General features: G+C 33.9%; 1 protein-coding gene across 5 annotated transcripts in view; it reads left to right on the top strand.

Annotated features, from left to right (window-relative positions):
* Nucleotides 1-13912, top strand: part of LRBA (LPS responsive beige-like anchor protein) — a 791618-nt gene that overhangs the window by 289980 nt on the left and 487726 nt on the right. The window lies entirely within an intron of this gene.

The following is a 13912-nucleotide window of genomic DNA, read 5'->3' as shown; positions in this document are numbered from 1 at the left end:
TATTTTACAAGGAAGTTATAATTGTTTTAGTAGAAATTTTTGCTCTAATAGCGTTTAAGCTCGCAGTTTTAAAAATAATTTTATTTGTATTGCACAAGGATTACTTCTTGTCTTTGATACTAGCAGATAATTTTGTAGTGAGTGCTGAGAGAGAACAGATGAATGAGAAACAGGTTTTTAGAATCACATTAAAAATGATCTTGAGGTGGCTAAAATTTTTTGCTGCATATATTAAGGTTATAGAAACAGATTTATTTCTGTACCTTGTGGAGTGCCACTCTGACTCCCCTAGGAATAATGAGTTTACTTCCCTTTTGTGTAGAGGTTATAAAATGAGTGATAAATAATTGTGAATTCTTGTCATTGCTAATTATTTTTGACATACAGAGTAGATTTGGGAAAACATCAACAAAAATATGGCAGCCATCATAATAAGGTGTAGTAAATAAATTCCTAAAGCAAAATTGCTTTCAATATTCAGAAATTTTATACCTCACGTGGTAAACTTTAATGATTTTTAGAAAACTTAGTAAAAATCATGTATCTTGTGATGGTTTTTCTTTCCTGTTTTGCAGTTAAACATGAGTATTTTTATTGAGAGTTTTCTTTGTAGTCTTTTAAACATGATATTTTGCTGGTAGTAAATTCCCCTACTTAAAACTTTAAAATAGTCTTTTTTAATAGGAAGGGTATTGGTTTAGAGGTCAAGGGTTCTGACCCATTTCAAAACCTTTGACCTTCATTTACAGCTCTTGTGGTTTACTTGCCTGACGAATAAGGATAATGCAAAATTAATGTTTCTTTGCATCGATTTATTCATTTTAGCACCTATATTGCCAAATTTATTTAGACTGTGCTGATGGACATTTCATGAATACAAATTAAAGAATCATAGAAGGTGTGAAAAATCAATACTATGCATTGTCAATAAAATGCAATAAGAACAATTACTTCTAGAGATTACACCTAATGGATTTTTATAATGAACTTGTGAGGAGTAGTTATGTTTCTAGTGAGCTTATTATCCTTAGATTTAGCAAGAATCATGTTTTTATAATTTAATCATCTCCTTTAGAAAATTCCATTCCTTTAAAAGCTTAATGTAGAAAATTTTTCATTAATTTGATTTGAAATAATTGCTTGTTTATTTCTTGGATCCGAATTACCATATGCCATTCTTAACCCAATACAAAATTACCCTTACTTTTAAGAAGTATTTGCTTACCATTTTGGATATTTCTTTACAAAGTATGACATTGTTTATACAGATATAATTGTTTCAAAGGTGAATTTTGATAACACTGTTCCACTTTTTAGTTCAGAAGAATTGAATATATTCTTGATACATCAGAGCTGTTTCAGATAGTATGTTACATAGTTGAATGTTAGATGCTAAAAAGATGAAGAATGACATGTTTTAATGCACCTATTTATCATGTATGTCACACTGCTGTTTAATACTAATCCAATCAAATGGGATATGAAGATCACTTAGTGGAGTAAGTTACATAAATCAGATATTCTCAAGATTTTTGTTTGAATAAAATCAAATACATTATTGGTTATTTGAAGTCCTTACAATTTTTTATGAGTTCTTCAAAAGTTCCATGGCATCTCTATAAGATGTAGCACAGTGTGAAAAATGATGTGAAAAATGAAGCCAGAATTAGCTCCAGATGTATACAGATTGTTCCGGGGTGATAATTACATTTTTCACTTTGAATTTTCCTAATTCAAAGAGGTCAGATTGGCAATCACAAAAGTGATTTATTTTGTTAAGAAGTGAACTGTCTTTTTCTACATGAAAGCTTGAGATATGATATTGAATTTGAAGTCGACATTTTGCAGATACTGGGTGGGGATGGCTTGAGTTTGATTGATAATTTTTTTTTAGTCTGAGATAGGGTGGGAAGTGAAAAGCTAGCATATTGCTAAAATTTTAATTAATTTTTTAAGGGGAGATGGAGAGGATTGAGTGCCAAAGATCGAAAGATCAGGTCAAAAACTCCTTTTTAATCACATAAGTAATGGGATATGCTTATGAACTTAACATCTGCAAATTTGATTTAAAACTTTACAAATTAGTTGGTGTTAATTTCATGACAATCAGCCATGTTCTGATTATTTTCTTTGAATCCATTCAGAACTTACTTTCTTTTTGCATTCTTTTTAACAAGGTGTTTGAATTAGCCACATTTTATTACAAAAGAAAGATTAGGGCCTAAATTTAAGAAATGTGGAAATGATCACATTTGGTTTGCTGTCGTTAAGACCAAACAGATCACACTATATATTTTCTTGAAGCTTCAACTAGGATTATATTTTTCAATATTCACTTATTCACTATTAGGTTGATTAGACACCATTTCGTATTTTATCTCATTTACATTTTAACATTGTTAAGGCAAAAATCCTATTATTTAGAGTAGAAAAGTTTTCTTAACATACTCAGCATTACATTTTTGAGTAAAGTTAAATACTGAAGATTTGTTAAATTAGGTTTATTCATATATTGAATCCCATGTAAAATAATTCAAGAGCTACTTAATCTTCAAAGCTTGATTTAAATTTTTTTTACTTCTTTAAAATAAGATTGTATACATTTTTCAGGAAACTGTGTACTCTCTGATGCATAGAAAAAAAATTGAACAGACTCTCATTTATATTTCATATTTAATTTTTCACAAGCATGTAACTTATTTGTGCCTGGTATTTGTTGTATATGTGTATAAACCTTGTGGAAATCTATATGAATTTAAAGAAAATGCTAAATATTTCAAGTAATATTATTCTAGCATTGTGTTAGTGTTTGTATCATGCTCATTTGACATTAATATCATTTTTGAAAGAATTGACATTGCATTCAAGGCCACTTTATAAAAGCGTTGCTTTGCTCATCCTAATTCAGTCTGACATACATTCCAATAACACTACCTCCCTTCTTGGATTTAAAGCTAAATTTATGACTGTGCATTGTGAAGTGCATCATTTAAAAATGGTTTCAACCCAAAACATCTAATAAATAAATAATGTGTATGGCTACTCAGTAGTAGACTTTCTAGACTAGAAATCATTCCATCGGATACTCAACAGTCTACTATCGGAGAGGGCTGTCAGATAAATCTTATGGTAGCTGCATTCATGTCCTGTAAATCACATATTATTGTCTGAGCGTTCTGCCAGGTCATCTATTCTTTTCCCATTTATCAGAAATGCATAGAGTATATAGAAAAACTAGAAGCACCATGTAGTCTGGCCTAGCATCCTGTCCGAGTAATTAATTAGCAGCAAAACTTAATTTAAAATACTGTTAGTCTGATATTTCTTTAAAATTTTTTTTATCAGAATATGTAGATTGTTCCTATTTTGGAAATATTTTTTTTCACATGACGGTTATAAGATAACGTTTGGTCTTTTAGATTCAGGTGTTTCTTTCTATACCCCTGAATTATGAATTTAAAAATTCTAATATGATTTTTATGATTCTTTTATTTCAGTTTTATGTTTGGATTTTTGCTACTTGAGGTTTTTTTTCCCTGAATCTTTATAGTAAAATTTTTCTCCCTTCTTCAGTGTCTTATAATTTTTTTTCTAAATCTAGTTTTCTTCTTCTTTTTTTTTTTAAAAGATTATTTATTTATTTATTTGACAAAGACACAGCCAGCGAGAGAGGGAACATAAGCAGGGGGAGTGGGAGAGGAAGAAGCAGGCTCCCAGCAGAGCAAGGAGCCCGATGCGGGGCTCGATCCCAGGACTCTGGGATCACGCCCTGGGCTGAAGGCAGATGCTTAACAACTGAGCCAACCAGGCACCCTAGTTTTCTTCTCCTTTTTAAGTTTATCTCTTCTAAATATGTGACATTAATGTTACTGCTCTTGACTTTTTATTTCATGAACTTTTCCTTTTTGTAGTTGTGATGAGTATTTTGAGTAAAGTAGATAATTGAAACAAACCAAGGTGGGGACAGGAGAAGAAAAGCAAACCAGCTCTGTACCATGTAATGAAAGTGTCCTTCATTATTAGGTCTTGCTTAACTGCTTGACCTTATTTCTTACCACTTTATTTTTATAATCTCACGCTCAATTTATATGTTCTCAAACTATGCCGAACTATTTAGTTACCCAAATTGTGCCATCATAATTTTATCTTTTAGCATGTGCCTTTTCTTTCCCTAAAATTTCCCTCCTTCAAATTTGGTGACTCTAATTGTTGACTTCTTTTCATCCTTCAGAACTCAGCTTAATTGTCTCTTCACAGATCATCATATCTATCTTTGGTATCTTTGGTTGGTATCTTTTTGCTTATCCTCATTCTAGCATTCCTCATAGAATGTACCACCAATTTTAGGTATACCTGTAACCCTTGTTACTTTTTTACTGTCAGCTTCCCCGTCTGTACTCAAGGCCCTGTGAAGGTAACAACTCTTTCTGTTTTGCCTGGTAAAGTATACGTGGTACTCAACACAGTCCCTGGCACATCATGGCTGCTTAGTGAATTTTTATAGATAAAATAATCCAGCTTCCAGCTACACAGCAGTCTTTCTGGAAATGGAAAGCTTTCTTTGACTTCTTTTTGCCCCAGGCTTCTAAGTCTAGTGTTCATTCAGAGCTCTCATTGCCTGTTATATCTTTCATTGTTTAAGTTGCCTGTGGTTTTTATTTCTCTCCCATCGGACTATAAGTTTCTTGAAGACAAGCACTCTATTTTGTTATCTCCAAAATCCAGCATAATTACTATCCAACTAAATATTTATATAATTGTGTAATTAATAATTGAATGGTAACAATGGTCACAAGTCACAAGCCTTTTTGGTCTTTTTCATTATGAAATATGCCCATACTTCTTGCATATTATTAGATGTGTATTAAGTGTTCATTTTTATTTTCTGCTATCTTGTCCTAACCCAGTTCTGTAGTCGTGTTCATTTATAAATAGGGTCTTTGTTTTTTCATTGTCCTTTAGCTTAGTCAGTTTTACCTCTTTTTAAAAAAATCAACATGTTGAAGTATAATTTATGTACTGTATATATGCACATATTTTAAATTTACAGTTTGATGAATTTTGACATATACACAACGATGTAATAACCATTTCAGTCTAGAAAGTTCCTTGTACCTCTTTGCAATCATTCTCTATCCCTGTTTTCTCAAGTTGCTACTGATTTGCTTCTGTTACGGTGATTGAGTTTTACTCATTGTAGAATTTAAACAGAGATTTACTTCTTTTAAATGTGGTGCTTGGATACTCAGAGTGTGCTGTATTTAGGGTACACTTAAACTTTTTTCATTTAAATTCACTATCCAGTGTTAAAGTGATGTGGGTTTTTTTTTTTTAAAGAAATAATTGAGCTAGTTAAACAAAAGGTTATCTTTTTGCCAGCCACAGAATAGGAATTTTGAGTATTATAAGTTGCTTATTGGAAATGACTTCTTAACGTATGCGTTTTTTTTCCTATAAGGAAATTCTGCAGTATGGAGCTTTTATACAGCAGTGTGATGAGGCCATTGACTATAGTTTTAGGATGTTTTGTTTTTAGGGTCTATCAGGTTCAATTCAAATGTTATCTATTCTACAGAGCTTGCTTGCTTGCTTTCTTGCTAGCTTGATTTATTTACTTATCTTTATAGTTTCTTACTTAACTTCCATTTAGTTAACATAGAGTGTAATATGAATTTTAGGAGTACAGGACAGTGATTGAACACTTCATACATCATGGGTGCTCATCACAAGTATACTCCTTAATCCCCATCACCTATTTAACCCATCCCACCCCATCTCCCCTCTGGTCACCATCAGTTTGTTCTCTATAGTTAAGATTCTGTTTCTTGGTTTGCCTCTCTCTCTTTTCCCCTTCCTTCACTCGTTTTTTTTTTTTTTTTCCCTTAAATTCCACATATGAGTGAAATCATGTGGTATTTGTCTTTCTCTGACTTATTTTGCTTAGCATAATACTCTCTAGCTTCATCCACGTTGTTACAAATGGCAAGATTTCATTCTTTTTTATGACTGAGTAATATCCCATCACACACACACACACACACACACACACAGACACACACACCTCCCACATCTTTATCCATTCATCAGTCGGTAGACATTTGGAATCTTTTCATAATTTGGTTATTGTAGATGGTGCTTCTATAAACATTGGAGTGTGTGTATCCTTTTGAATAAATATTTTTGTATTCTTTTGGGTAAATACCTAGTAATACAATTGCGGGATCGTATGGTAGTTCTATTTTTTGTTTTTTGAGGAACCTCCATACTGTTTTCCCGAGTGGCTGCACCAGTTTGCATTGCCACTAGGAGTGTAGGAAGGTTCCCCTTTTTTCTATATCCTTACTAACAGTTGTTGTTTCTTGTGTTGTTGAGGTTAGCCATTCTGACAAGTGTGAGGTGATACCTCAGTGTAGTTTTGATTTGCATTTCCTTGGTGATGAGTGATGTTAAACATCTTTTCATGTGTCTGTTGGCTATCTGTATGTCTTCTTTGGAGAAATGTCTATTCATGTCTTCTGTGCAATTTTTAATTGGATTATTTATTTTTTGAGTGTTGAGTTGTATAAGTTCTTTATATATTTTGGATACTAACTCTTTATCAGATATGTCATTTGCAAATATCTTCTCCCATTTTGTAGGTTGCCTTTTAGTTCTGTTGATTGTTTCCTTCACTGTGTAAAAGCTTTTTATTTTGATGAAGTCCTAATAGTCTGTTTTTGCTTTTATTTCCCTGGCCTCATGAGACATATCTAGAAAGAGGTTGCTACAGCTGATGTCAAAGAACTTATTGCCTGTGTTCTCCTCTAGGATTTTTATGGTTTCAGGTCTCACATTTAGGTCTTTAATCCATTTTGAATTTATTTTTGTGTTTGGTGTTAAGAAAGTGGTCCAGTTTCATTCTTTTGCATATTGCTATCCAGCTTTTCCAGTACTATTTGTTGAAGAGACTGTCTTTTTTGCATTGAATATTCTTTCCCACTTTATTGAAGATTAATTTAACATGTAGTTGTGCATTCCTCTCTGGGTTTTCTATTCTGTTTCATTGATCTCTGTGTCTGTTTTTGCGCCAGTACCATACTGTTTTGATCACTACAGCTTTGTAATATAACTTGAAGCCTGGAATTGTGATGTCTCCAGCTTTGTTTTTCTTTTTCAAGTTGCTTTGGTTATTTGGGGTCTTTTCTGTTTCCACACATATTTTAGTATTGTTTATTCTAGCTCTTTGAAAAATGCTGTTGGTATTTTATTAGGGATTGCATTAAGTCTATAGATTGTTTTGGGTAGTATAAACATTTTAACAGTATTTCTTCTTCTAATCCATGACCATGGAATGTTTTTCCATTTCTTTGTGTCTTCTTTCAATTTCTTTCATCAGTATTATATAGTTTTCAGAGTATAGGTCTTTCACTTCTTTGGTTAGGTTTATTCCTAGGTATCTTATTGTATTTGGTGCATTTGTAAATGGGATGGATTCCTTAATTTCTTTTTCTGCTGTTTCATTATTGGTGTGTAGAAATGCCACAGATTTCTGTACGTTGATTTTGTATCCTGGACTTTACTGAATTCGTGTATCAGTTCTAGCAGTTTTTTAAAGGTGAAGTCTTTTGGGTTTTCTATGTAGACTATCATGCCATCAGCAAATAATGAAAGTTTTACTTCTTCCTTGATGATTTGAATGCCTTTTATTTCTTTTTGTTGTCTGATTGCTGTGGCTAGGACTTCCAGTACTATGTTGAGTAAAAGTGGTGAGAGTGGACATCCCTGTCTTGTTCCTCACAGTAGAGGAAAAGCTTTCAGTTTTTCCCCATCGAGTATGATATTAGCTGTGGGTTTTTCATTATGACTTTTATTATGTTGAGATATGTTCCCTCTAACCCTACTTTGTTGAGTGTTTTTATCATGAATGGGTGTTGCACTTTGTTAAATTTTTTTTTTTTTGCATCTATTGAAACGATCTTGTGGTTCTTATTTCTTTTATCAATGTGATGTATCGCACTGATTGATTTGTGAATACTCAACTACTCTCACAACCCAGGAGATTCCCACTTGGTCGTGCTGAATGATTTTTTTTTTTGATATATTGTTGGTTTGGTTTGCTAGTATTTTATTGAGGATTTTTATATCTGTGTTCATCAAGGATGTTGCTCTGAAGTTCCTCTTTTTTCGTGGTGTCTTTATTTGGTTTTGGTATTGGCGTGATACTGGCCTCATAGAATGAATTTGCAAGTTTTCCTTACTTTTTTATTTTTTGGAATTGAGAAGAATAGGTATTAACTCTTCTTTAAATGTTAGTATAATTTGCCTTTGTAGCATTCTGGTCCTAGGCGATTGTTTTTTGATTACTGATTCAATTTTTTTGCTGGTTATCGGTCTGTTCAAGTTTCCTATTTCTTCTTGACTCAGTTTTGGTAATTTATGTGTTTTTAGGAATTTATCCATTTCTTCAAGGTTGTCTAATTTGTTGGCATATAGTTTTTCATAATGTTCTATTACTATTGTTTGTATTTCTGTGATGTTGCTTGTTATTTCTCCTTTCTTATTTGTGATTTTATTTATTTGGGTCCTTTGTGTTTTCTTTTGGTGAGTTTGGCTAGAAGATTATCAATTTTATTTTTTTCAGAGAACCAGCTCCTGGTTTCGTTGATCTGTTCTATTGTTTTTTAGTTTCTAGACTATTTATTTCTATTCTAATCTTTATTATTTCCTTCCTTCTGCTGGCTTTAGGCATTGTTTGTTCTTGTTCTAGCTCTTGTAGGTGTAAGGTTAGGTTGTTTATATTAGATTTTTCTTGCCTTCTGAGGTAGGCCTGCATTGCTATGTACTTCCCCCTCAGTACCACTTTTGCTGCATTCCGAAGGTTTTGGACTGCTGCGTTTTCATTTGTATTTGTTTCTGTGTATTTTTAAATTTCTTCTTGGATTTTCTGGTTGACCCATTCATTTTTTAGGTAGCACATTGTCTCACCTCCATGTATTTGTGGTCTTTCCAGATTTTTTCTTGTGGTTGACTTCTAGCTTCACAGCATTGTGGTCTAAAAAGGTGCATGATATGACTTCAGTCTTTTTGTATTGTTGAGTTCTATTTTGTGACCTAGTGTGTGTTCTATTTTGGAGAATGTTCCATGTGCACTTGAAAGGAATATGTATCCTGCTGTTTTAGTTTGGAATGTTCTGAATATGTCTGTTAAGTCCATATGGTCCATTGTGTTGTTCAGAGCCATTGTTTCCTTGTTGTGTTTTTGTTTAGATGATCTGTCGATTGATGTACATGGGGTGTTAATGTCCCCTACTATTATTGTATTATCAATTAGTTCCTTTATATTTATTATTAAATGTTTTGTATATTTGTGGGCTCTCATGTTGTGTGCATAAATAGTTAAGATTATTATATCTTCTTGTTGCATTGTCCTCTTTATTATTGTGCCCTTCTTTGTCTCTCATTATAGTCTTTGTTTTAAAGTCTGGTTTTCTGATACATGTATTGTTACACTTGCTTTCTTTTGACCTCCATTTGCACGATAGATGTTTTTCCATCCCCTCACTTTCAATCTGCAGGTGTCCTTTAGTTTATAATGAGGCTCTTTGGAAGGCACATAGATAGGTCTTCTATTTTTATCCATTCTGACACCCTATGTCTTTTGATTGGAGCATTTAGTCCATTAACATTCAAAGTAATTATGGATAGATTTATTGCCATTTTATTGTTTTGTGGTTGTTTCTGCAGATTTGCTCTGATCCTTTCTTGTCTTTGTCTCTTTCATATTTTGCTGATTTTCTTTAGTGATATGTTTGTTTTCTTTCTCCTTATTCTTTACATGTTTATTAGTGGTTTTTAATATATGGTTACCATTAGGTTTGTATATATTAAATAGTAGTCTATATTAAGTTGATTGATGTTCATGTTTGAACCCATTCTTTTCTAATCTCCCCATGTTTTAGAAATGTTATTATATTTTGTATCCTTTTTGTGTGTGTGTGAGTTCCTTGACTGATTTTTACAGAGATGTTCATTTGTACAACTGCTTTTGTGTTTCCTGCCTTTATAGTGTTGTTTTTGTTTTCTCCTTTCCAGTCATATTTCTTGCAGTGCTGGTTTAGTGGTCACAAACTCCTTTAATTTTTGTTTTTCTGGGAAAATTGTTATCTCTCCTATTGTTCTGAATGATTGCCTTGCTAGATAGAGTATTGTTGGCTGCAGATTTTTCCATTTAGCACATAGCATATATCATGCCACTCCCATCTGGCTTGTCAGGTTTCGGGTGAAAAATCTCCAGCTTGTTTCCCCTTGTAAGTAAGGACTTCTTTTGTTTTGCTACTCTTAAGATTTTTTTCTTTATCACTATATTTTGCAAATTTAATTACAGTATGTCTTAGTGTTAGCCTGTTTTGTTGATTTTGATGGGAATTCACTGTGCCTCCTAGACCTGGATGTCTGTTTCCTTTCCCAGATTAGGGAAGTTTTCAGCTATTATTTCTTCAAATTTTCTGCCCCCTTTTCTCTCTCTTCTTCTTTTGTGACTTCTATAATATGAACGTTACTATGTTTGATGGAGTCACTGAGTTCTCTAAGTCTATTCTTATTTTGTGTAATTCTTCTTTCTCTCTTTTGTTCAGCTTTCAGGTCACTAATTTGTTCCTCTGCTTCTTTAGCCTTCCGTTGATTGCATGAACTATTTTTGTAATCTTATTTCTTTCACTCTTCATTTCTAATTCTTTTTTAACTCTTTTATTTGTAAGATAAGCATCTCACTGATGTCTTCCTTTCTCAAGCCCATTGAGTATTGTTATGATCATTGCTTTAAATTCTCAATCAGACACATCACTTACATCTATTTTGCTTAAATCTCTGGCCATGGCCTTATTTTGTTCTTTCATTTGGGATAAGTTCTTCAATTTTGGCATTTTATCTAATTCTTTGTCTTCTTCTGTGTGTTGGTAAAGCCATTTCTGTCTCCTGCTCCTGAGAGTGGTGGCATTATGAAAACGAGGTTATGTAGTGCCCAGGGCCTGGCATTTTGGGAAATGTCTCTTGTGTGTGGTGCGTGTGCTCTGCTCTTGTGTTCCACCTCTTTATCTTGCAGGCCAGTTGTCTGCAGAAGCTCTCCTTCCCTGCTGTGGGGAGTGTATTTGATCCCCAGCCTGGATGGGGCAAGTTTTAACTGGGTGTGCTGTGGCCTGCTTGTGAAATGAGAACTGTCGCCACCTCCACTGGAATTAATAATCTGTGAAACTCTGGTTGGGAGGCGTGGTGTGGGGCGTTTGTGTTGGTTTTCTGTGGGAATGGCCTGCCGCACTGTAATCGAGGGAAGTATGACTGAGACAGGCAGTTCCACTGGCGTACAGGGTGCTAGGGTTTGATATAAGTAAGGTAGGCAGCCACTGTTGGTGTTACTTTTTCTTGAAGGTGACTCTGTGTTTACTGAGGAGCACGGAAGGGAAATGGTGCCATCCACCTCACTTGTTCCTGGAGAGGTGTCTATGTGAACGCTGCCTTTCAGGGACACCTCTGAGAAACGTGAATAATCTTCCCACTGTGTGCTCCAGGGGTTCCTCAGATTGCTGTTTATATGCTGTCTGTTCCTGTGTTGTTTGCCTGCCTTCTCTCCAGGAGCAGCCAAGCCCGCTGACCTTTTAAACTTCAAGGTTTAAGCCCCACTGGTTGTAGGAACTCTCGAAATTCAGCCCTTCTCATTTTCCAAGCCAGTGTCTTTAGAGAAATGTTTTCCTTGTGTGTTCCCCTGTGTGCTCTTCTCTCTCTTGCCCTTCTCTGTGCCCACGGCTACCTCCCCTCCACAGCAGCTGTGATCCATTTCTCCCCTAAACTATGTCTCTGCACTTCCTACCTTCTTCCTGTGGCCTTCTCTCTCCCTTTAGTTGTCGAGTTTGTTCTGTCAGTCTTCAGGTGAATTTCTGGGATATTAAGATTGATTTGATAGTTATCTAGTTGTGTTCATGGGACAAGGTGAGCCTCGGGTTCTCCTCGACTGCCATCTTCCTGCTAACTTTCCGCAGAGCTTTTTGTGAATTTATCTTCTGTGAGTCCTCCTGTCTGTGCCTGCTTGTGGTATTCCCTTATTTAGCAGACATGTATCAGATGCTTTTAATATAAGCCTCGCCTTTAAAAGAAAGTATAATCAAATGAGAGACAAATAATTGTTATATAACATATATGTTTATGAGGACTTGATGTGAAACACAAAAATAGAAGGGCAAGAAGGGGAGTTTGAGACTGTCAGTCCCTATTTTATCTAATGCTCATTTTATTTGTTCTTGAGTAGGTCTTTTTAGGTGACTGTGACTCACAGTCAGAAATTTTTTTGAGTTCCATTTATGTTTTTATATTTTCATCAGGATCAATGAATATTAAAATTCTTAAAGCATTTCCTCTGCTTCTTTCAGTACCTGTAGTTTTCCTTCGTTGGATTTGTGGTAGCCATGTGCTTGTTTGATCAGTTCTCACTATGCAAAATTTCTAGTAGACCAAATCTCTCTTTGTGTACTGTGTGATAATAATGGGTATTCTGTGAAAGAAGTATATAGTGGTAAATAAATTTGGTAAATGTTGTTTGAATTTAATTAGCTTTCTTTACTGGAGGGCCCCTCAAAGCCTTTAGTCAATGTGTGTGTTTGAGTGTGTGCACATGTGTGTTTAAAATAGGCATACTATGTTTATTGTTGAATGTGTAATGGGACTAATATTAGCATATTTGAAAACAGAATCCTCTTTGTGGTCATAGGACATGTGGATGATTTTGATAAAATACAATATGGGAAAAGTTCCTGTTGCATCAAGGGTGAGACAGTGAATAATTCAGGAAGTGTCTCTTTTTTAGTACTCTGCTTTTGTTTTTCTTTCTTCTCCAATCACAGTGACTAAGGAAAATCACTAGATATGCAAAATTAGTTACTCATGAAACATTTTGATTATTTTTACTCATTTAGAAGAAATTATCTCAGGTCATCTGTTCTCTCTCCTTTGTAGGTAATTTGGACATAACTCCCAGTTTACATGTTATTTCTGAGGGATAGATCTTCAGAAGTGATGATAGTAAGAGTTGGTGATTCTTTCCAGAACATTTTAAGTTTAACCAGGTTTCCCTGTGTGTGTGTGTGTGTGTGTGTGTGTATGCACGCTCAAGTGTATTTTAGAATAAATTCAAAATTTTTTTTAGGACAGGTTTAGGATACATTCAAATATTTTGACATCAGTTGATTATATGGCTATTTCCTATATTGACTGAGTGAATCACATTACATTTTTAACCAATATTGTGGTAATTTATGCTGTATAATAAAATCAGGTATTTAGCATAAAGTCTTAAAAGCATGGTCAGAATATATTTTATATTAATGATATAACATATTATTGAGCCATTTATAGAATTGAACTTTGGTATGTACTTAATGAGGTCCAAGAGGTTCAAAGAAAATGAAACTAATCTATGTGAATGTCATATGATACAGTTTCTGATGAAATAAATTTTCAGTAACTATTTGTCAAATAAATGAATAAAATTTTAGCAGTAGACTCTTTGTAGTTACATAGCCTAATCATAAAGTGGCAGGTACGCTACATGTCATCCATTTATTCATCCAAACAACCAGGATTTGAGGTAGCTTTCAATCAAAACCTAGATATAATAAAAATACAAAGTTATTATTAAAGAGTTTTTTAGGGTTAAAGAATTGGAGTGAAGATATTACCCTGCCACATAAGGCTAGATTTCACCGAAATCTGTAGTAATTCTGTGTTTTATAAAGTAAAATTTATGTATAAGGCATTTCCTTGAGACAGTAAACAAAGAGAATCTATTTTGGTAATCCTTAGCCCTGAGAAGTGAGTAGAGATTGGAATGCTGGTAGTTCACATTCACGCAGGTAGATTTTAAGAAGAAACATTAAATTAATCGATG

Source organism: Ursus arctos, unplaced genomic scaffold (assembly GCF_023065955.2).
Source record: "Ursus arctos isolate Adak ecotype North America unplaced genomic scaffold, UrsArc2.0 scaffold_11, whole genome shotgun sequence".
NCBI classification, from domain to species: Eukaryota; Metazoa; Chordata; class Mammalia; order Carnivora; family Ursidae; genus Ursus; species Ursus arctos.
Note: the sequence above shows the minus strand (reverse complement) of the source record. Positions and strands in the feature narration are given on the sequence as shown.